The sequence below is a fragment of the Lepidochelys olivacea genome (assembly GCF_965140295.1).
Source record: "Lepidochelys olivacea isolate rLepOli2 genome assembly, chromosome: 7".
Taxonomy (NCBI): domain Eukaryota; kingdom Metazoa; phylum Chordata; order Testudines; family Cheloniidae; genus Lepidochelys; species Lepidochelys olivacea.
Window position 1 is genome coordinate 57219651 of NC_140417.1, and position 25489 is coordinate 57245139.

The following is a 25489-nucleotide window of genomic DNA, read 5'->3' on the forward strand; positions in this document are numbered from 1 at the left end:
CCGGTGGTTGGTCTGTATCCATCTATTGGCTGTTGTGTTATACTAAATAGTAAGCCCCATGGGGCAGGGACCATATTTTTGTTGTGTTTATACAGTACATAGCATGGTGGAGTTCTGGGCTAGGCACTACATAATACAAACAATACGTAAGCCCAGGAGAATTCTGAGAAACTTTCATAGCTGCCCAGAAGGACCCGCAAAGCTTGTTTTACCCTTAATCTCTCCTTGCCAATGGTATAAAGCTCTCCTTTGTATTTCTAACCATCCAAGAGGATATTACCTGTCACGGGTGCAGGCATGATCATGCAATTATGGGGGAAGGGGAGTGTGCTAAGGCACCTCTTGGAAAATGCTCAGAGTCTGGGGACATTAGAATAAATCTTGGGAATTAATAGTATTTTACAGCACGTGGAAGTGTGCTAGCCACCTTAGAGAATGGACAGAGACCCAGTCCCTGCCCACCAAGAGAGTTTGCACTAAAGCTGAGATCCTGCAACGGTACCCATGTGGCTGCAGCTTGATGCACATACAGCACCGCGCAGACTCCAGTACACACACACCATTGGTAAATCCCAAATATGCAGAGTACATGATACTAAATAGTCCTTGTTGTTCATTTTACAGCAAATTGTTTTAGATCCCATTGTGATGGGTTAGGTCTCAGGAACTTCCTCAAGACTGTCACTAGATGTGCTGGGATACCACTAAGAGCAAACCCCCCGCCAGAGAAGGCTTCCCTCCACTCCCATCTTGCTGAGTTAGACACTCCGGTCAGCTATAGCACAGACAAAGAGGTTGGGCCACACACCCCTGCAGTGCGCAGAAACTAAGATTCACTTAGCCCAGGGGTTTCTCAGTTAACGGGAACTTTCCCAGAACCCAGTATTCAGTCTTTCTGGGAGCCTAAACCCCTAATAAGTCCGTTTTACTTTGTATAAAGCTTATACAGGATAAACTCATAAATTGTCCACCCTCTATAACACTGATCGAGAGATATGCACAGCTGTTTGCTCCTCCAGGTCTTAATTACTTACTCTGGGTTAATTAAAAAACAAAAGTGATTTTATTAACAAGTAGGATTTAAGTGGTTCCAAGTAATAACGGAGAGAACAAAGTAAGTCACCAAGTAAAATAAAGCAAAACACACAAGTCTAAGCCTAATACTTCTAAGAAACTGATTACAGATGAAATATCACTCTTGGAGATGTTCCAATAAGCTTGTTTCACAGACTGGACTCCTTCGTAGTCTGGCGTAATCCTTTTCAGAACAACGTAGTTTATGGCCTGGGTCCAGCAATCACTCCACCCCTGTAGTTACTGTCCTTTGTTGCAGTTTCTTTCAGGCATTTCTTTGGGGTGAAGAGGCCACTTCTTGAGCCAGCTGAAGACAAAATGGAGGGGTTTCCAGGGCCTTTTATATTCTCTCTCTTTTGGGGGGAAACCCCTTTGTTCTCTTGTGCAAAATCACAACAAGAAGATGGAGTTTGTAGCCCCTGGGCAAGTCACATGTCCATGAATGATTCAGCTTTTCGCAGGCCGGTGCCATTGTTTACCTGTTAGCTTTCCTGGGAACGTTCAAACTCAGATGTGGATTGGCATCTCCCAAAGTCTGTTGTCAGTTAAGTGTTTCTTGATTGGGCACTTACTGAGAATAGTCCTTTCTCAAGAAGCTGACCAAATGCTTCACTGAGGCTATTTAGAATCAAACACATTGAGATACAAGTGCATATCCAATATTCATAACTTCAAATACAAAAACAATACACACATACAGACAGCATTATCATTACCAGCAAATTACAACCTTTCTATAGACCTCTTACGTGACCTCCTTTGTAAAAGGTTTGGTTCAACTATAAGACCTTGGTTGCAACAATGATTTATACAGTCACAGTTCATGGCAATAATGTCACACCCATGAAGGAGGGCTTCCTTTGATTTATTGTCAGAGCTATGCTGGTGAAGAGTTCAATAATCCTGACTTTCTGATTTCTCTTTGCAGTCTACTTTATCTTCTGCTTTCAATGCAGACAGAGACTGTAAGTTCTTCCAATGTACTATATGGGTCCATCACGATATATACCCAGCACTTCAGAGTCTAGAGATGAGCTTAGTGTCTCAAATAATATGTCTGTACATCACATTTGTTTTACAGCTCCTATCAGGAGCTCAGATAGATTGAGGACAGGAGGAAAGTGCCATTGTACCCTTCTCTCTAGCAGGCCTGTACCCTTGGAAACTAAAGTACACAGCTAAGGGGCCTGGACTTTACAAAGCACAAGGTCCTCTTGGAGGACAGAACTTATGAGCATCTGTGCTTTCAGGCCTACCAGCCAACCACAACCTCAGTCTGCATTGCTGCCAAGAAACCCCAAACCTGGCCAGATTTCATGGAAACAGATCTGATGCATCCAGAAAGGTTCCTTTGGACAGTGGAGAGAGAAAGAGTCCTGCAGTTCCATCCTGTCCAGAAGCAGCTACTCAGAATATGCCGGGTGATCAGTCATATCTTTATTCTGGTTATTACTGAGAAGGTGGGTAACAAACCAACCAGCCAGTGACTGGTTTACTCTAGAGGTTCCACCTCCCCTGGCTTTCATAGAATCATAGAATCATAGACTATCAGGGTTGGAAGGGACCTCAGGAGGTCATCTAGTCCAACCCCCTCCTCAAAGCAGGACCAATCCCCAATTTTTGCCCCAAATGGCCCCCTCAAGGATTGAACTCACAACCCTGGGTTTAACAGGCCAATGCTCAAACCACTGAGCTATCCCTCCCCCCCCATAGTGTCAAAGTGTCCCCCCCTTTGACACTATGGGGCTGGCTACACTAACATTAAGGCCACATCTACACTTGGAGTTAGGGGTGTGATTCACAGCTCATGGAGATACTCTCATGGTAGCGCTCATCAAGCTAGCTTGCTAAAAATGGTGTAGCTGCAGTAGCCTGAGCAGCAGCGAGTGGTGGCACGGGCTAGCTGCCCCGAGTACGTACCCACTGGGTCTGGGTAGGTTTGTGCACACGCCACCCCAAGCAATGATCAGTCATGGCCATTAAAGCTGCCATGGCCCTTTTCTGCAAGGATATGGCTGTTAGTTCTGAAGATTTGGTCAGTATCATATCTGGATAGCTACATTCAGCCTGTTTAAACACCGCTGCAGTTTCAGTGAGATACCATCATCTAGGTTTACTTGCACAGCGGGCTGGATTTGTTGACTTCTTGAGGTCTCTTCCAGCCCCGCATTTCTATGATTCTGTGATTCTTCTCTGGAGTCTCAAATCGTTGTATAACGTTGCTGTGCTGTGTCAAACAGTCACCATGCCCATCTCAGCCTGCCCTGCCGTGGTGTCCGAAGTGGTTCCTGCAGTTTGTGAAATGCACTGGGATCCTTTGGGATGAAAGGAGCTATGTAACGTCAGCGCGTTCTAGCGAGGAGCTTCACGTCTGAGGCTTCTCCCAAGCCTGGGGAAATGGTGTGCAAGTGCTGACACAAAAGGAAAGGAGCGTTTGGTGATGACTACCCTACATTAGTTCTTCCAGAAGCTGATCTACCACTTGCTAAGTGAGGTTAGGAGTCGCATGGCACCTCTGGTTTTCAGCACCCATGGCACATGTATCGGTGTTACCCAGCTGGGAAACAAGTTGGTCCCGGATGATCCAGACTCATGGAGGCAGTTAAACATCACCTCCCCAGATCTAACTATTAAGACACATCTGCAGGCAAACTCCAGGAGCATAATTGTCTGGGGAAATGGCTTCTTCTGGCAATGTGCTGATCTGAAAACCTGGACCAACATCCTATAGGCTAGCTCTGCCAACAGGGACTGTGACAGCTTTCAAGAGGTAACCAGAACAGTGGAGCTGTGTGAGCCTGCAGAAGTCCCACTGATGTAGCAGGGTCTCCCTTTTGCATGCTGGCAGATGGGAAACTGCTCTTGACCTTCCTTCAGGAGAAGAGGAATCAGCTCACGCCGTCCAATATGGTAGGAATCTTGAAAGGCATCGCTAGCACTGTCAGGACCTGCCACCACAAAAGGGTCCTGCTTTGTAATATCACTCCAGCTGGCTTCACCCTGTTCACGGAAGTGGGAGGCAAGAACAGAACACTCCAAATCTAGACAAAGCTGTCAAATTTCCACAGTGCTGGTTCCCCCAGAAGAGGACAGAGATTACAGAGCCAGTGATTGTCCACTGAAAACATCAACTCCTTACACCTCCCGGGTGCAGACACCTAAGCCAATATGCCCACAGTCTAGTTGAGTTGGCAAGGGGATGGGAACCAGGAGACTTGGGTTTTACTCTTATCTCTGTCACCGTGTGACCCTTTTGCAAGTCACTTCCTCTCTTTGTGCCTCAGTTTCCTCACTTTACTTTCTGCAAAGTGCTTAGAAATCCATGGAAAAGTGCCATCTAAGTGTGAAATACTATTATTGTGGCATAAACAATTAACCAGACTATTAGGCTAATTTATGATAATATTAAATCCCCCAGAATATCTGACATAGCGGTGATTTATAGGTGAACTCGTATTAATTCATTAGAAATCTATCCAGTTCTTTGTCTCTGGATGTTAATTTCTGTCTCAGTCTTGCTGCACTTCTCTCTACTGCTCCTTTACTCTGCATGTGGCTGGCTTCCAGGTATGGTTAATTATTGCTCAATGCCAGCAAGCAAAGGAAAAAACTTCAGCCAATGCAAACCAAGAACTTCTCACAAGGAAGTGGTTTCTGCAAAAATAATCACTTAGCGAACACACAAAAATGCAGCAACAGGGGTCAGCAACCTATGGCATGCGTGCCAAAGACGGCACGCGAGCTGATTTTTAATGGCACGCTGCTGCCTGCCGGATCCCAGCCGCCGGCCCCGCTCAGCCCGCCGCCGAACCCAGGCCGGCAGCAGGCTGAGCGGGGCCAGTGGCCGGGACCCTGGCAGGCAGCAGCATGCCATTAAAAATCCTGCCCGCCCCAGCCCACTCTTCTCCGCCACCCACCCCCCACACCCCCGGCGGGGTCAGGGTGAAGAAGCTTGGTCCTGCCAGCTGCTGCTGTAGGGCAGGCAAGGTTCCCCCTCCCCCGCCTCTTCCCCAAGCGTGCTGGGTTCCTGCCCCACCTTCTCTTCTCCCTCCCTGCCGCCCATCAGCTGATGGCCCTTGCGAGGGAGGGAGAGAAGCGGAGACATAGAAAAGGTGGGGATGGGGCCTTGGAGAAGGGGAGTGGAATCAGGGCATATCCCCTCCAGCCCCCTGCTGTGAGACGCTCTGAGCAGGGGCTGGGAGCACCCCCATGACCCTAGCCCACACCCCCAGCCCTCTGCCCTGACCTCTACACCCCCCACACCCCAGCCCCCTGCCCTGACCCCTGCACCCCCACACCAGCCCTCTGTCCTGACCCCTGCACCCCACTCACATGCATCCAGCCATCTGCCCTGACCCCTGCACCCCACACACACCCCAGCCTCCTGCCCTGACCCCTGCACCGCTCATGACCCCAGTCCTGACTCCAGCACCCCCCCACACATACCCAGCCCCCCACACCCCATGCCCTGACTCCTGCACCCCCCTCACATGCCCCCAGCCTTCTGCCCTGACTCCGGCACCCTCCTCACATACCCAGCCCACCCCACACCCCATGCCCTGACTCTTGCACCCCCCACATTCCCACCACCACCCTGAGCACCAAACGGGAGCTCCTGCACACCCCCCCCCCACATTCCCACCTGCACCCCTCGCACCAAATGGGAGCTGCCCAGGTAAGCACTCCATACCCAAACCTCCTGCCCCAACCCTGAGCCCCCTCCCTCATTCTAGCTCCTGGCCAGACCCTACACCCCAATCCCCAGCCTGCTCCTTCACCCAAGCCCTGTGCTCAGTGCACTCCACCCTCAGCTCAGTGCAGAGAGAGAGGAAGAGAATGGCTTTGAACCAGGGAGAAGGTAGGTACCCACTCTATGTGGGCAGGGCTGGAATCCCAGACCGGCAGTGGGCTGAGTGGAGCCAGTAGCCGGGACCCTGGCTGGCAGGAGCCAGCAGATGGAACCCCAGACCAGCAGCAGGTTGAGTGGCAGCGGGCTGAGATGCTCAGCCACTGCCAGTCTGGGGTCCCAACCGCCGGCCCCGCTCAGCCTGCCACCAGCCTAGGTGAACAGAACCCCAGGCCGGCAACGGGCTAAGCGGGCCGGCGGCATAAGATCAGCATTTTAATTGAATTTTAAATGAAGCTTCTTAAACATTTTGAAAACCTTGTTTACTTTACATACGACAATAGTTTAGTTATATAATATATAGACTTATAGAGAGAGACCTTCTAAAAAACCGTTAGAATGTATTAATGGCACGCGAAGCCTTCAATTAAAGGGAATAAATGAAGACTTGGCACACCACTTCTGAAAGGTTGCCGACCCCCGGTCTAGTATACTAAAGGAGCTGCTTTAGACTCAGTTGAGAGTCTTGTACATGGTATAGAGCTCAAATCACTGAGATCTAAGTATTAGATCTACTTTGGGACAGTGTCTCTATTGCAAGAGAGTGCCCAGTGTGTACCAGCAGTGAAGCTCACCCCCTAACAGCTAAAATCACTGAGAGCTGTCTTAAGTGGGGGGCCCTGAAGACATCTTGGCAAGTGGGTGGCTGGTGGAGAGATGCAGCAAGTGGTCAGCAGGGAGGCTTGCAGAAAAGGCCAGAGCAGAGCCCTGGGGAGGTGTGGCAATCAGCCACTGGGGCAATGAGTGAGTGCCTGAGCAGCAGCATGTGTAAGGTGTCTTCTTACCCCCCTTCCACACAGGGTGAGAGGTGAATTCTGCAGATGAACCGCTGGACTCTGGGGCTGCACTGGCCAAGGACAGCAACTGTAAGTGAGGTGCAGAGAAGGGATGGGCACGTTAAAGGGACTTTTGGGTTGCTGAACTTAAGAACCTGAGGGGAAAAGGAAAACTTACTTGGGGGGGTGTTTTTTGCTCATGGTTTATGTTTATGAACCCTAGTTGCAGTGTTTTCCCAAGTTAATGCTGGGTTACTTCCCTCTTTTTATTAAAAGTTTTTGCTACACTCAGACTCTGTGCTTGTGAGAGGGGAAGTACTGTTTCTGACAGGCGCCCAGAGGGTGGTGCGTAATTGTCCCAGGTCACTGGGTGAGGGCTTGAGCTGGTTTTGTGTTGTATTGTTGAAAAAAAACCCCTAGATACTGAACCCGGCCCTTGTTGCTGCTGGCTCCACCTGGCAGAAGGGTTACACTTGTGATCATCTAGCCTGACCTCCTGTAGAGCAAATGCCAGAGAACTTTCCCCAGAATAATTCCTGTTTGAAGGAGAGCAAATCTTGAGGAAAAACTTCCAATCTTGAGAGGGTTTTTGTTTGCCTAGATCTCTCTTGGTCTTGCATTCCTCTGGCGGTGATAGAGGGACACTTCTAGATACTGCCCACTCCCCACTGATAACCACCCATGGCACCAGTAGTACATGTGACAGAGCACTGGACATTACCAGTACAAAACCACCGAGCCACTCTGTTTTTGCCAGTGATATCCTTCCTGGGAAGCTGGTGAACCAGCCATTGGGGGAGGCTCGCCCCCCCGTCCCCTTCCCTTCTGTCCCCCTCCCACACAGGAGTCCAGAGCATCCCACACGGCGGCCACCAGCCCCGGGCTGCCTGAGCTTCCCCAGCCCAGGAGTGCCAGGCAGCTGGGTGACGCGGCCGCAGAGCCCCCAGCTTCGGGCAGCGCAGTCCCAGCCCCCTGAGCACTGGGCGGGTGATGCCAGCCCGGCCCCAGCCCCAACCAGCCTGGGCCACGGAAGAGCAGGAACTGCAGGAGGTGGGCTGGGGATGGAGTGTGGGCGGGACCACACCAGGCTGTTTTGGGAGGCTGAGCCTCCCTTGGCCTATGATACCCACTGCCCCTGATTTCCTTTCTCTGGCATGGTGCAGCATCTTTCCTTGAAGGAGTGAGTCCCCCCGCCAGTGACAGAGATTATAAAGCCTACAAGATTAAACAAACTGCCCCGAGTGTTTCCTGCAGGTCAAAACACTCTGCACAAGAAGGTGCATTTCTTTCTTAGCCATGGAACAAACTACCAGAGGGAGCTGTGGAAGAGCCATTCCTGGGATTGGTTCAGGCTAGCCAAAAGCTGTGTCTACACTTACAGCAATGCGTAGAACACAGGCACTACACGTGCATGTAGCTACACACTGCGGCCGCGTCCACATTTGTCACTGTGGCATGTAGCTACGTGTAGAAGTGAGAGATTCTGATATGGGGGAAGCAGTGGGACATTAGACTGCTTAAAATATTAGTGTACATGTGAGAGGTACTGCTTGGTTGTGTAGAGAACAGTGATAAAAAACATGGATGGTGGATTTGGGGGATCTGGAGATGGTTTACCCCAGTGGGAAGTGTTCTTCCTTGCACCTTCCACCCAACGAGTGTTAAGATTGCATGATCAAAACAGAACGTGTTCTGGAAACCACCTTAGTAAATCTCTGCATCTTTAACTGAACACTAGGATAAGGTGCAACGCACAGAGACTATCCCAGAAAAATGCAGCTTCTTTCTTGCTAACAACCTGCTCTGACTGCACCTGGGGCAAAAAACGCGACACACGCCGCTTCTGATAATGATACTTTTTTCTGCTTTACGTTATCTTGAATCATTACATCGTCAGTTGTCGTTGCACACAGTACTGAAACGGGACAATATCTTCCTTTTCCTGAGTCCAGTCCTAGTCTCATTGGCATTAGTCAGAGATCTGCCACTGACTTCAGTGGGACCAGGAATTTGCCTCGCTATGTTCACAGTGGTTAGTGTTAGTTTTTGAGAGACACACATGGAAATACAGTGTGTCCTGTTGGCCATCAGACCCATCTGTAATGACTCTTCCCACCCCCGTTCATATATGTGGAGAAAGGGATTGGGTAAGTTTTGTCCATAGGCAGAAGCAGTAATGGCATTTGCTTGTCTGTCTGTCTTTGCTTCAAAGTATGAATGGAGTGCATGGAATGTTGGAATAGTGACTTTTTTCTGTCTACAGCAGAACACCCACTTAGGGACCATTACAGACTGCCCTATAATAGGTATTCTAGAGATCTTGGTGTGGGCTCTTTGGTGGGCATAGGTTCATATTACAGTGGGCCACAGCAACATTCATAGTACCCATGGGATGGGCTATAGACTGGTTGCCATAAAAAAACAACTTTTAACACAGTGGCATCAGACAGACCCACTTATTTCCAATTCCATGTATAGAGAAACAGTGTATTCCATGTATAGAGAAAAGACCACAGCTACGCTACAGAAACAGTTGGTAAATTGTTGACTTATTTTTGGAAACCACTCTTGGCGGTGGAGGAGAGTTGTTTCTCTCTCTCTCTCATCTCATTGCAGATGTACATTTTTGGAGAACTCACATCTACTATCTCTCTCTCTCTCTGTGTGTGTGTGTAAGAGAGAGAGAGAGAGAGAGTAGATGTGAGTTCTCCAAAAATGTACCTACATCTGTAATTCAGCATATCCCCTCAACTAAAGTGTACCAACACAATTTCTTTCAGAACAACAGAAACAGAGCAATAATAAATGGTTTATGTGTATTTCCGATATCTTTCTCCACAGGGATGAAGGGAATGCACCTCTTCCTTCTGTTTCAAACACAGATGTGTCTGAATCAGTGTACTTCAGCAGCAAAATACAAGGGGTGGATGCACACAGCAATATCTACAACAATCTTAGAGCCCAGTCCTGACCCAACTAAAGTCAATGGCAGTGCTCCAATTTATGACCACATATGCAGAATCAAACCTTTAGAAAGGAACAACTAATTTCATTTCTCCAAGAAAGAAAAGGGGAGAGATAATTTATGAATTTGAGACAGGAAGAGGAATAGGTAAGAGCCCAGCCTCTTTATATAACCCCAAGGAAGCCAGCATATAAATTGATACCAGCATGAACTGGCATAAGAGTAGGAAAAGTAGGATGGTATAATTCTATACTACGTTGTTGGCCTCTGGTTGCAAGAAGTCCTAGCACTGGCAGGACTAAGCAGCAGGGGGCACCAGTGCCCATCACCATGGTTTGTAGCTTATGAACGTTCACTAGCCAGACCAAGCAATAGAGGGCACCATCTACCCAGAACATTTTTAAATACACTTATGACCCAGCAAACATTATTCACTAGCAGGGAGTAGCATCAGAGGGTGCCAACCACCCATAATATTTAGTCTCCCATCAAATAATAGTCACTAGCTGGACCAAGCATCACCCTCTCATAATTTCATATAGCCGGGTCTCAAACTTTGTTCATGTATGAGCCTCTAATGCTATGTCTACACTACGAAATTAGGTCGAATTTATAGAAGTCGATTTTTTAGAAATTGATTTTATACAGTTGATTGTGTGTGTCCCCACTTAAGATCATTAAGACCATTCAGTCGACAGAGTGCATCCACAGTACCGAGGCTATCATCGACTTCCGGAGCATTGCACTGTGGGTAGATATCCCACAGTTCCCGCAGTCTCAGCCACCCATTGGAATTCTGAGTTGAGATCCCAAAGCCTGATGGGGCAAAAAACATTGTCACGGGTGGTTCTGGGTACATGTCATCAGGCCTCTCCCCCTCTGTGAAAGCAACGGCAGACAATCGTCTTGCGCCTTTTTTCCTGGGTTACCCGTGCAGACGCCATACCACGGCAAGCATGGAGCCTGCTCAGCTCACTGTCACCATACATCTCGTGGGTGCTGGCAGACATGGGACTGACTGCATTGCTACACAGCAGCAGCTCATTGCCTTTTGGCAGCAGATGGTGCATTATGACTGGTAGCCATCCTCGTCGTCTCCTGGGTGCTCTTCACCGGCCTTGGTGAGGCAGACATGGGTGCTCCTAGCAGATCTTGGTGAGGTCTGTCAGGGGTGCCTGGACATAAATGGGAGTGACTCAGGTCATTCTCTTCTTTAAGTTTTGTCTAATGGAGATTTAGTCCTGTCTGGAACATTGGCAGAGGGATAGCTCAGTGGTTTGAGCATTAGCCTGCTAAACCCAGGGTTGTGAGTTCAATCCTTGAGGGGGCCATTCTGCCTCAGGCTGCTCTCCCAGCCAGCAGCACAGTGAGCACCCGGGAGACAAAGACAGCTAGCAGTTGTACTGCACTGTCTGCTAGCAAGCACCCAAGAGATGACGATGGCTAGCAGTGGTACTACACTGTCTGCTGCCAGCTTACCCTTGCTCCCTCCCTCTGTGAAAGCAACAGCCAACAATCATTTTGTGCCTTTTTCCGTGCGGGCGCAAAATTGCTCTCAGCATCATCATCCACCCTCTGCTTCCGCTGCCACTCTGCTCTCCTGCAGATGCCATACCACGGCAAGTATGGAGCCTGCTCAGATCACTGCAACAGTTATGACCGTTCTAAACACCACGCACATTATCCAGCAGTATATCCAGAACCAGAACCTGCAAAAACAGGTGAGTCAGCGACGGCAACATGGTAAGGAGAGTGATGAGGACATGGACACAGACTTCTCTCAAAGTACAGGCGCCGGCAATGTGGACATCATAGTGGCCATGGAGCAGGTTCATGCCATGGAAAGCCAATTCTGGGCCCGGGAAACAAGCACAGACTGGTGGGACCGCATAGTGTTGCAGGTCTGGGATGATTCCCAATGGCTGTGAAACTTTCGCATGCGTAAGGGCACTTTCATGGAACTTTGTGACTTGCTTTCCCCTGCCCTGAAGCACCAGAATACCAAGATGAGAGCAGCCCTCACAGTTCACAAGCAAGCAGCAATATCCCTGTGGAAGTTTGCAATGCCAGACGGCTACCAGTCAGTCGGGAATCAATTTAGAGTGTGTAAATTTACTGTGGGGGCTGCTGTGATCCAAGTAGCCAATGCAATCACTGAGCTGCTGCTACCAAGGGTAGTGACTCTGGAAAATCTGCAGGTCGTAGTGGATGGCTTTGCTGCAATGAGATTCCTTAACTGTGGTGGGGCCATAGATGGAACCCATATCCCTTTCTTGGCACTGGAGCACCAAGGCAGCAAGTACATAAACCGAAAGGGGTACTTTTCAATAGTGTTGCAAGCACTGGTGGATCACAAGGGATGTTTCACCAACATCAACGTGGGATGGCCGGGAAAGGTACATGTCGCTCGCATCTTCAGGAACTCTGGTCAACAGCTGCAGGAAGGGACTTTCTTCCCAGACCAGAAAATAACCTTTGGGGATGTTGAAATGCCTGTAGTTATCCTTGGGGACCCAGCCTACCCCTTAATGCCATGGCTCAGGAAGCCATACACAGGCAGCCTGGACAGTAGTCAGGAGCTGTTCAACTACAGGCTGAGCAAGTGCAGAATGGTGGTAGAATGTGCATTTGGACGTTTAAAAGCACGCTGGCGCAGTTTACTGACTTGGTTAGACTTCAGCCAAACTAATATTCCCATTGTTATTACTCCTGGCTGTGCGCTCCACAATATCTGTGAGAGTAAGGGGGAGACATTTATGGCAGGGTGGGAGGTTGAGGCAAATCGCCTGGCCGCTGATTACGTGCAGCCAGACACCAGGGCAGTTAGAAGAGTACAGGAGGGCGCGGTGCGCATCAGAGCAGCTTTGAAAACCAGTTTCATGACTGGCCAGGCTACGTGTGAAAGTTCTGTTTGTTTCTCCTTGACGAAAACCCCACCCCTTGGTTCATTCTACTTCCCTGTAAGCTAACCATCCTTCCCTCCCGCCTTGGATCACCGCTTGCAGAGGCAATAAAGTCATTGTTGCTTCAAATTCATGCATTCTTTATTAATCCATCACACAAATAGGGGGATAACTGCCAAGGTACCCCGGGAGGGGTGGGGGAGGAGGGAAGGACAAGGCCACAGTACACTTTAAAACTTACTGAATGCCAGCTTTCTGTTGCTTGGGCAGTCCTCTGGGGTGGAGTGGTTGGGTGCCTGGAGGCCCCCCCACTGCATTCTTGGGCATCTGGGTGAGGAGGCTATAGAACCTGGGGAGGAGGGCGGTTGGTTACACAAGGGCTGTAGTGGCGGTCTGTGCTCATGCTGCCTTTCCTGCCCCTCAACCATACGCCGGAACATATCAGTTTGATCCTCCAGTAGCCTCAGCATTGACTCCTGCCTTCTGTCAGCAAGCTGACGCCACATATCATCTTCAACCCGCCACTTATTATCTTCAACCCACCACCTGTCCTCACATTCATATTGTGCTTTCCTGGACTCTAACATTGTCTGCCTCCATACATTCTGCTGGGCTCTTTCAGTGTGGGAGGACTGCATGAACTCAGAGAACATTTCATCGCGAGTGCATTTTTTTCGCCTTCTAATCTTCACTAGCCTCTGGGATGGAGCTGATAGTGTGAGCGTTGAAACATTTGCAGCTGCGGGAGGGGAAAAAAAGGGAGAATAGTAGTTAAAAAGACACATTTTAGAGAACTATGGGTAGACTCTTTCAGGGTGAACCTTGCTGTTAACATTACATAGCACATGTGCATTCGGTACAAGTTTGCACTTTGCCTTTTATATTGAGGGTCTGCCGGTTTGGTGTGAGAGATCACACACGCAGGGCCGGCGGGCAACAGAATTCGGCTTGAGCCAGCCATGGTAAGCCACAGTCTTCTGGCTTCTTTAACCTTCATAACATGTGGGAATGCTTTCAAACAGCAGCACCCTCATTTCCCATACCAAACAGCCGTTGGGTTGACCATTTAAAATGGGTTGGCAATTTAAAAGGAGGGGCTGCGACTTTTGGGTTAACGTGCAGCACATACCCAACTAACCCCCCCCCCACACACCCAATTCTCTGGGATGATCACTTCACCCCTCCCCCCACCATGTGGCTAACAGCGGAGAAGATTTCTGTTCAGCCACAGGCAAACAGCCCAGCAGGAACGGCCACCTCTGAATGTCCCCTTAATAAAATTACCCTATTTCAACCAGGTGACCATGAATGATATCACTCTCCTGAGGATAACACAGAGAGATAACGGATGTTGCTTGAATGCCAGCAAACACCGGGACCATACATTGCCATGCCTTGTTATGCAATGACTCCAGAATACATGCTACTGGCCTGGCTTGGTAAAGTGTCCTACCATGGAAGACGGAATAAGGCTGCCCTCCCAAGAAACCTTTTGCAAAGGCTTTGGGAGTACATCCAGGAGAGCTTTATGGAGATGTCCCTGGGGGATTTCCGCTCCATCCCCAGACACATTAACAGACTTTTCCAGTAGCTGTACTGGCCGCAAATTAATCATTAAACACGCTTGTTTTTAAACCATGTATTATATTTACAAAGGTACACTCACCAGAGGTCCCTTCTCCACCTGGCGGGTTCAGGAGCCCAACTTGGGTGGGTTCAGGGGGTACTGGCTCCAGGTCCACGGTGAGAAACAATTCCTGGCTCTCGGGGAAAATGGTTTCTCCGCTTGCTTGCTGTGTGCTATCTTCAACCTCCTCCTCATCATCTTCCTCGTTCCCAAAATACACATCCCTGCTGCATGATAATCCATTGATGGAGTCAAAGCACACTGGTGGGGTAGTGGTGGCTGCACCCCTAGAATGGCATGCAGCTCAGCATAGAAGCGGCATGTCTGGGGCTCTGAGCCCGCGCGGACCATTTGCCTCTCTGGTTTTTTGGTAGGCTTGCCTGAGCTCCTTAAGTTTCATGCGGCACTGCTGGGGGTCCCTGTTATAGCCTCTGTCCTTCATGCCCTTGGAGATTTTTTCAAATGTTTGGGCATTTTGTCTTTTGGAACGGAGTTCTGATAGCACAGATTCATCTCCCCATACAGTGATCAGATCCCGTAACTCCTGTTTGGTCCATGCTGAAGCTCTTTTGCGATGCTAGTACTCCATCATGGTCACCTCTGCTGATGAGTTCTGCACTCACCTGCATCTTGCCATGCTGGCCAAACAGGAAATGAGATTCAAAAGTTCGTGGGCCTTTTTCTGTCTACCTGGCCAGTGCGTCTGAGTTGAGAGAGCTGTCCAGGTCGGTCACAATGGAGCACTCTGGGATAGCTCCCAGAGGCCAATACTGTCCAATTGCGACCACACTACCCCAAATTCGACCCGGCAAGGTCGATTTCAGCACTAATTGCCTTGTCGGGGGAGGAGTACAGATATTGATTTTAAGAGCCCTTTAATTCAAAGTAAATGGCTTCATCGTGTGGACGGGTGCAGGGTTAAAGCGATCTAATGCTGCTAAATTCGACCTAAACTCGTAGTGTAGACCAGGACTAAGTCTCCAAGGTCTCAAATTCCTTTCATTTGACCTTGTCCATTAAGCTGTTGGAAGGGAAAATATGCCATAAAATGAAAACAATCCAAAGAGGTTTTTAAGAGACATCTTCTTTAGACCTTTCAAAGGATTGTTTAACACCTCCATTATTTTAAAACCTGTAAGAGGCTGGGAATGCATCATGCAACACATCATTGGCTGAGAGTACTGCAGGGATTCTCCTCTGTTGGCCAATTGTAAATGAATCAACCAAAGAACTCTATTGCTGAATTTTAAGGGTTTATTTATGACACAACATTTAGGATTAGAGCTGGGTGACATTTTTAAACTGCAGTTACTATGGTTAAAATGGCCTTTCAAAATCCAGTTTTTGGATAAAACCAGAAAGACAAAAACAAACCTTTTTGGTTTCTCATTTTTCCTCCCCCATATCAATGGCAAATAAAAGTGGGTGAAAGGGTGAGGAATGGAAACAAGATTTTAAATTTTTAAAATTTTAAAACAAAAATTTGATAAAAATGTTTGCAAAACATTTCACATACAAGAAAATCTGTTCTCTTGGGAAGCTCTGAAATGAGCATGACTCCGAAATTTGTAAAAAATGTTCAGGATTTTTCTTCATTTATTTGCCAGTGCTACTTAAGATTAAATAAACAGGGCAAAGTTTCAAACATGGGTACCTCAAGCTGAGTACCTAAATAAATGTGAGCCGATTTGTTTTCAGAGTCACTAGGCACTGACAAGTCTGGCTGATGTCAGAGAAAACTGGCTATTCAGTCCCTCTGAAGCATCTGGCAGTGGGCATTATCAGAGGCAGGCGACTGAGCTAGCTGGACCACTGGGTTTGACCCAGTATGGCCGACCTTATGACGTTTACTACACTAGAGGACCATTGTCAGCATAGATTAGGACCAAAATCTAGAAACCTAATAGCAGACATGGCTCGGGGGGGAGAGCTGCAAAGGAGCCATTGTTTTTCCTTTGATGATGGGGCCAGCTGGGGCTGATTTCCAGTCGGGTGTAGCTTACATCAGCCTCAAGGTTTCTTTAAGCTACGCTTGATTGGCTACAATCAACAAGAGACCATACGGTAGCTGGGGGATGCTGGAACACGGTGAGCTCCATCCAGACCTCTGGATGACCCCTGAAGAGGAGGCAATGAAATGAGTGATCTTTTCTTCAGCTGGTGGAGCGTACCAGTAGGAAATGAATTCTACTTGCACCACTGTTTAAAAAATAAACAAATACTCCAAGTGGGAAAATGAGCGAGGGAGGGATGAGACCCAGAAGGGGAGAGTTTCAGTGGAGAGAATCAACAAGGGGTAGAAGAGTGGAGGTGACAATCTACAAGAGGGGATGAGAAACGGAAGGACAGAAACATTAATTAGAAGAGAAACGTGCACAGACATACAGAGCTAGAAGAGAAGAATAGTACATGGATGACTGATAAAGTACAGAATTAAAGACACAGTACATTACAATTCATAACATATAAAAACTGCATTTAAAACATTATTCAGGTTTCAGAGTCAAGCACACACAAACTGATTACATAGAAGACAGCTACATTAAATGAACATTATCTGGAAATGCCAGATTTAGTTGCCTGTGCAACCTTAATTCAGTCCCCTAGTACATATGCATTATGATAGTCTTTATTTCCATGATCACATACTATTTCTTCCACCAGACCCTTGGTTCCATTAGTACAAAGGATGGACTCACAAGGAGGCCAAATTAAATTGCATGGGCAGCTGTAAATTAGCATTTCCTATCTGTAGGGTGACCAGATGTCCTGATTTGATAGGGACAGTCCCAATTTTTGGGTCTTTTTCTTATATAGGCTCCTATTACCCCCCACCCCCTCCCGATTTTTCACATTTGCTGTCTGGTCACCCTACCTATCTGTAGCGTCTTGACTTTCCCCAACATAAGTGGTCTTTTAGTGAAGCTTTTTTGTATGGAACCATTTGTGTGTCCCTCCTTTGAGCTCATGTTACCCATGGTGCCACATTGGACAGTGGCAGACTGCGGGTATGTCTATACAAGAGCTAGAAACCTGCAGCTGGCCTGTGCCAGATGACTCAAGCAATGGGGGCTTGGGCTGCAGGGCTGTTTCATTGCTGTGTAGACTTTTGGGCTTGGGCTGGAGCCAGGCGCTGGGACCTTCCCACCTCACAGTGTCCTAGAGCCATGGCTTCAGCACAAGCCTAGATGTCTACATGGCAGTGAAACATCCTGCAGCCTGAGCACTGGTCAGCTGCGGGATTTTCTTTGCTGTGCAGACACAATCTGAGAGGTAAGTGTGAGTATGCGGAGTGCCCGGAGGTTCTGGTGCACAATTGTTAGCAATGTAACTGAACAAAATTTGGCCCAGAGGCAAGTAATTCAGATACAAACACACACTGGGGCAGCGTATTTGACTTTTTTTTTTCTTCTTCTTTCAAACATCTTAATTTTCTAAAATGCCGGAAATTTGAACCATCTTTTCCAAAATTTCCCAGGAGAAGGCTCTTAAAGCCAAACACTTTTTATATTTTTGGCCTCCCCATAGTTTCCTCCAGCCTCCCCTGGTTTAGCTGGCTGACTCTGGGCTGGGAAGAGCTACTACTAAGCAGCTACTGTGGCTGACCAGGAAACACAAGGCAAGAGGGTGGCTGGCAAGCTGTGGTCGGAGGTAACAGTGGGCCCTCCCAGGCCAGCTAGAGCTGGGGAAACCACAGGTGAGGGTGGCCAGGAACTGCACTAGAAGGCTTGAGTCATATTCAGTTCCATGCTAGGGAATAGACCAAGAACTGTGGTGGGCACTGATTTGCAGTTCAGGGGCCAGACTCCCCATTCCACCGGAGCCATGCTTGTTGCAGAAAAGGGCGGGGGGGGGTGTGTGTGAAAGGTGGCCCTAGGCCAACTCTCACAGCTACCAGGCCAATGGGGTATGGAACATAAGCAAGCACACTGAACTCCAGCCATTCTCAGCTAGTGGCTATTCCATAGGGGGCTGTTGCAGCTGAGTGTAAGTTACAGCAACCCTTAGGCTGCTCTGACTTATACCAGAGGTGGTGTAGAGCTGTATTGCTCCTCTACACCCCCCGTCCAGGAAACACCCTTATACAGGAAGAGTTCCTGGGAGGCCATTTCTGTTGGGGATAGAGCCCTTTTAGGCAGCTGCAGCAGTGTAAAGGTGCCTCGATGGACTAGAGACTCTGGACACAGCAGGGCAGAATGAGTGCAGCCAAGGCCCTCTGGGGATAACCATTGGTGTAGCAGGGGGAAAAGCCAGCAGCTGAGTCTGGTACAAAACCTTCACAAGACAGGAAGATTTAACACAAAGAGCTGACAGCGTGAAGGCATTTGTTAACCTCTGTATAGTACTGGCAGTGGCTGACTGTCACTCTGCCCTGTAACACTCTGTGTTAATTAGTCTGAGTCCAAGTCCACATATGATTCATGATTAGTGTTGCCTTATCACTAAGAGCAAGTAGATACCTGGGGGAAAGAACCCTCCTGGGGCCTACATTTCATGCTGTCAATAAAGCTTTGACCTGGTCATTGTCCATTGCTGGGTCATTATCCAGTGTTGCGGCCAGAACCTTTGTGCGGTTCACTTCCCTCATTCCACCCCAGCAGTTGCCTCTTTAATCATCAAACTCAAACACTTGGGGTGAAGTGACGTGCTAGTATCTGAATTGGGTTTTGTTTTTTAAACTTTTCGTTCTTAGTCACAGTCGCTCCCACAGAGGAATCTAAGCCACAGGAAATAAAGATAAACCATTTGGAAAGAAGCATTGGTGTTATCCCTCACAAGTGGCAGAAAATAAAATGGAATCCTTCCAAGCCTAATTATAACCTAACTTGGGTGCTAGAAACTTTTTTTAAATGGATCCCTGTCCCCTAAAGGTCATTGTTTGCTGAGATGCCTACAAAGCATTTGACAGTCATTAGGCAGCAAGTGTGCTGCAACCTCTGCCTATCACGCTGACCAGCTTTGTCTCATTGTTGCCTTGTGGTCACCTGGTTGTCTCTTGTCTTATACCAAGACCATAACCTCTTTGGGGCAGGAACTGTCTTTTTGTTCTGTGTTTGTACAGTGCCTAGGGCAATGGAGTTCTGCTCTATGACTGGGGTTCCTAAGTGCTACCATAATACAAAGTAATAGATAATTTAAGTCTTTTGGGTCTATATTGCCTGTTTGCTTTGGGAGCCATCACCGCACAGGTGTCAGAGTCATTGATCCATCCTTCCTCCATTAGAGCTCTCATGTTTGTGTCCTGTGCAAGTGGCCTGGGTCCTGGAACAAAGGATGAAAGACCCCAGCCACCTGGCAGTCCTTGGGAAGGGGAAAGAACATTTGAGACAGAAGAAAACACGATAGCTTTGGTGTCACGGTGTACGGAGTGGCTCACAACTGAGCGTGCCAATCTCAGGTCAGACTATCAGAAAACAGGGCACACGCCCCAGACTGGTGGTATGTGCTATCATTAGATTTCACCAAGCCAGTAAAAAATGTGTGCTCCTGGACTACTATATTAGTCTCACCATGGAGCAACAGACAGACACCTTAGGCACTCCAGCCAAGCTTATCACCCAGACAAACTGGACTTAATGATATTGGTCACATCGACCAAATATCACACTGTAGCAGCCAGTCACTTACCCCAGGTTAAAGTATATTTCAGATCTCACCAAAAACAACGTGGCATCCAATCCTTTAGTAAACTAAACTAAAGATTTATTAGATAAGAAAAGAAATGAGAGTTATTGCGGGATTAAAGCACGTCAAAATATATTACAGATGAATCAGAGTTTGTAAGTCCAATGTAATGGCAAAGATGTAGTAATCTGTTAGTTTTCCATAAGTCTCTCAGGGCTTCCCAAAATGGCTCTGGGGACCTCTGTCTTGTTTTTGTTATGCCCCTGACCACATCCAAATAGATCAGAGATGCAGAACTTCTTCCAAGGTTCCTTCTTATAGTTAAAAACAGTCTGACAAGAGTTTTTAGCACAGCATGGCTCCATAGACTTCACAATGTTGATCACTCGATGACCCTTGCTTTGAAGTTAACATTCTACTTCCTGTGCATACACAAGTAATTCAGTTACAGTGATTTACATAAATCAATTGCTGGCCATTCAGACAATCGTATATATTAAACAAATTCTCATCCAAATGCTAGCACAGCTTTTGATCTAGGGTTATCTAATCACAGGACATACATAATACATACAGAATCAACAAGTTACAGACAATAGCACCACCGTTAGCTTTCCATTAGTTTTCAAGCATTTAGGGCAAATGCCATGTACATGCAATGTGATAACATCCCCCCTTTGTTCTATTCTGACAGGTGAATCGGCCTATGCCTTTGATTTGAGCTGGTTCCTGGGTAGGCAGAGTCATATTCTGGAATTAATATTTTTTCAAGAAATTTCTCAAGGATTTTTCCTCCCAGAAGGTAATTTTGCCTTCGGAATTCTTTGCTTTAGGTGGCTGACAGATTCCACCATACTGGAAGCCAACAAGAAAAGGACTGACAGTTACTTGGATCTCAGTGGGAATGTAAATGGTATTTGGTCCCTCCCTGTAGGATACATATGAATGAATCAGATTGTGTTAAACGAGAACCACCACTACACCCCATTTCCAACCAGAATTTAGTTCATGCCTTGAGTTGGACGCTTTAAGCTTTGGACGGTGCTCGCATGATGCTGGAGCACCCTTTTCCCCAAGCCTCCTGGAAGGAAGAAAATCTGAAGATGCTTCTCCTACAGCCTCCTCCCATTTCTTATCTGCCATGGCTGGTCTGCTTCAGATGAGGGGAGACAGTGGGACTCCTATCTCCCCCCAGAACTGGGTATGTGGAAGGTCTGCTGTCCCCATCTGATTCCATGGTGCTGATAGCCAGACACACTCTCTCCCTGCTTTGCCCTCTTCTGACAGCTATTCCACGCTGGGGACAACACCTGCAGGTGACTAGGCACCTAGGCAAAGCCTCTTCTGCAAGAGCCTTCTGCGCTACTTCCTTCATACGTAACAGGGAACTGCTCCTCCGGACTGAGGACACCCCCATGAACTCCTTGCTCCCCATTCATGCCACCACTTTGTCTTGCACAGACCTGATCCTACATGAGCAGTGGGGCGGGGAAATTTGGCAGCATTGGAAGGTGTAGCAAGTGCCCCCCAATCCTTGTCCTAAAAGTGGTTGAAATATGGGGTGTGGGCTTCAGGCAGGAGTGGGAATTTCATGCAAACTTTGTTGATTTTTTTCTCATTTTTGAGAGAAAGTTTGAAATTTTGATAAATATTCATTAAAAAAAAGAATCAAGATTTGAAAAATTTCATACAGTTCTACCTTGGCTGCAGAGACTCTGCCATCTAAAGCCTCACAGGTATTCAGCACCATCCTTCAGGAGGGACCCTGCTCGCTCACATATAGGAAGACAACAATGAACAAACCCTTTCCCCAGCTCCAGCAGTGCTCAGGTGCAAGGTAATGCAGTTCAATAGACGTTTCAGCATTCAGTACTTCAGATACCACTATTGTCAGCAAGAAACAGAGAGGCTTAGTGGCAGGACACTAATACAAACACATTGCAAGGTCAACAGTTTGGCAAGGTAGAAACTCCATTTGCCAGTGCCAATGACTTGGTGGAATTTAACTAAATCAACACAGATGACCCAGAAAACACCTTGGATGACCCAGAATAGGGGCTGCAAAAAAACAACCATAAAAAACACCACGCAACCTTTACTCATCGTGCATTAGCAAGATCTATAAATTGTGAACTTCCATGACCTCCAAAGGGGGGAGTGGAGCAGTAAATACCAGGATCCCAGCATATGAACTGCATTGGGAATCTATGGAATAAAAAGCATTATAATTGTAAAATAATCATTAGCACTGTAGTAGGCCCTAAAGGCCCCAATCAAGGCATGCTAGGCACTGTACATACACATAGTAAGAGACTAAGCTCTTTGGTGCAGGCACTCTCTGACAAACAAGACAGACAAGGAAATATTCTCCCTGTTTCACAGAACGGGAACAGAGGTACAGAGAGATTAAGTGACATGCCAAGACATGCAGGGAGCTCTGTGGCAGAACCAATAATTGTATGCTGTTCTCCAAAGGCCCAGGCCAATGATTCACCACAGCTAATGATAGATGGATAATTTTATTTTGCTTTTTATTGCTACCATCAAACAAGTTGGACAGGCCATCACCAAAAACCATGGTGGACATTTAAAAAAATTAACCCAACGGACACAAATTGTATGTTCCTTGTCAGCGCTTTATGACTTCAGTGAATCAAAAGTAGCATGCCCCTGGAGCGAGAACAGCTTAAGAGCTTTAGACAGGATTTAGGTAGCTCTAAGCAATATAGCATGTGACATCATTCTCCTGATTCCTACTAGGAAAGCTCTTAGGATGTGTCTACGGTGTAATAAAACACCCACAGGCTTGCCTGGGTCAGCTGACTTGGGCTTGCGGGGCTCAGACTGCATGGCTATCAAACTGCAGTGTAAATGTTCAGGCCCAAGCCCAGGCCTGTATGTCTACACTGCAATTTTATAGCTCCACAGCCCGAGTCAGCTGACACAGGGCAGCCTGCGAGTGTTTTATTGCAGTGTAGACATAACTTTATACTGCATACTAACGGTAAGGAAACAATGTGGAGCCATATAATTTCTCTGAACAGTAATCTAAATGTATTGTCAATAAGAAAAAACCTTAAGAAGAAATATAAGAAAGAAAAGGAAGAAATAAATAAATGTCTAAATCTAAAGCCGTTTATATGGGCCCTGTTACTGAGCATCTCCCAGCCTTTAACATATGTGTTCTCACATCACCCCTGTGATATAGAGATTATCCTCATTTTACAGATGGGAAACTGAGGCACAGAGCGTGCCCTAGTGATTTCCTGATGGTCAGAAGAACTCTGTGGGAGAACAGAACTGAACCTGATCTAGACTAGTGCCCCAACCTTTGGCCCAGCTTTCCTGGAAAGTCACAAGAATCCCAATATCTCAGATCAGTACAAGTTGTCTTCAAGCTCTGAAGTATTGGGGAGGGAGCAGGTTGTGACCCAAAAACCTTTTAACCGCATAAGTTTTCTCCCACTCACCCTCAAGGCAGTAGGTGTGCAGTTATATACCTATCACATTTCCCAAATCTAGATGGTCACTTTGTATTCAATTAAAATATATATTTAAATGATCTAAGACACAGATAAAACTGTAAAAAGCAGCAACATTTGGAAGGAGGAGGAAGCTGCAGAAAGGTAACAGTGAGCCCCAAGATAGAGCAAGGGATTTGTACGGGCAGTGTAGTATGGGGTGATGGGGGAGAGATGCCTATAAGTGGTCTTTCTGTTTAGGAAAAGGGGATTTTGCAAGGATTAAGGAGGAGTGTCTCAGGCCTATCCAGCAGCTATGGAAGTAATGTAACAATTAGCCAGAGCCATCTGAACTTCTAACATCTTTCACTACCTGAACTAGCTTGACCCTGTGGTAAACCAGCATGAACTGATAAACACCAGGATGGCGACATCAGGCTTTCCTTGCAGGAAACAAATATAGACTGATTAAAAAGAGATGATGAATGAAAATAGAGAACAGACTTTAGTGAACTAAACACAACGGTCACATGATTAATAAGAGCTGTCTGAATAAGTCACCTAATTATAAAATTAGACAAATTAAGCAGAGCGGAATGAGACAGTTTTCTGTTTTTTATGTATATTGATTTATAAAGGCAGTCAGTCGCTCTGCAGGGGCCCAGACTCCACTCTGGATACTCTTAAATCGGTTGCCCCAATCTAATATAAATGTAATAATAAATAGTTTACTCACCCCATGATGTTCCTGATAGAACTGTGAAAAAATTATACAAATCTCCTTTCCGCTCCTCCCAGTTTTATCCTCACATTTGTGCTAGAAAAACTGGGCCTTGCAGCATGTCTTGAAAGTTAAAGAAAGGCTCTGGGGGCCCAAATCCCAGGGCCAATGGGGCCTCAGAGATGAGGACCTGCCAGCCACACTGTCGCATTTATACCATAGAACAGGGGTGGGCAAACTTTTTGGCCCGAGAGCCACATCGGGTTCCAGAACTGTATGGAGGGCCAGGTAGGGAAGTCTGTGCCTCCCCAAACAGCTGGCCCCCGCTCCCTATCCGCCCCCTTCCACTTTCCACCCCCTGACTGCCCCCCTCAGAACTCCCGACCCATCCAATCCCCCCGCTCCTTGTCCCCTGACTGACCCCTCCTGGAACCCCCGCCCCTAACCGCCCCCCCGGGACCCCACCCCCTATCCAACCCCCCCTGCTCCCTGTCCCCTGACTGCCCCAACCCCTATCCATACCCCCGCCCCCTGACAGGCCCCCGGGACTCCCACGCCTATTCAACCCCACTGTTCCCCATCCTCTGCCCCCACGCCCCAGAACCTCCGCCCCATCCAACCGCCCCTGCTCCCTGTCCCCTGACTGCCCCCTGGAGTCCCCTGCCCCTTATGCAACCCCCCGGCCCGGCCCCGGCCTGCTTACCATGCCACTCAGAGCAGCATGTCTGGCAGCTGCGCTGCCTGGCTGGAGCCAGACAAGCTGCCGCGCTGCCCTGCATGAGAGCGCAGCCTCGCCGCCAGAGCACTGCCCGTGTGGTGCCATGGCTGCGGGGGAGGGGGGACAGCGGGGGAGACACCAGAGTCTAGCCTCCCGGGCCATGGCTCAGGGACCGGGCAGGATGGTCCCGTGGGCCGGATGTGGCCCACGGGCCGTAGTTTGCCCACCTCTGCCATAGAATCACAGAAATGCAGGGCTGGAAGGGCCCTGGAGTGGTCATCAAGTCCAGCCCCATGCACTGAGGCAGGCCAGGTGTACCTGTCAGGGATGGTCTAGGTGTTGTCTAACCCATTCTTAAAATAATCCAGGGATGGGGATTCCACAACTTCCCTCAGAAGCCAATTCCAGAGCTTAACTGTCCTTATAGTTAGAAAGTTTTTCCTAATATCTAAGCTAAATTTCCCTTGCTGCATATTTAGTGCATTACTTCTTGACCTACCTTCAGTGGAGGTAGAGAACAATTGGTGCATGTCCTCTTTATAACAGCCCTCAACATATTTGAAGACAGTTGTCAGATTCCCACTTAGTCTCCAAAGCTAAACATGCCCAGTTTTCCTTCCCTTTCCTCACAGGTCAGGTTTTCGAAACCATTTATCATTTTTGCAGCTCTTCTCTGGACTTTCTCATTTGTGCCGAGTACTGGAGTCCTGGGT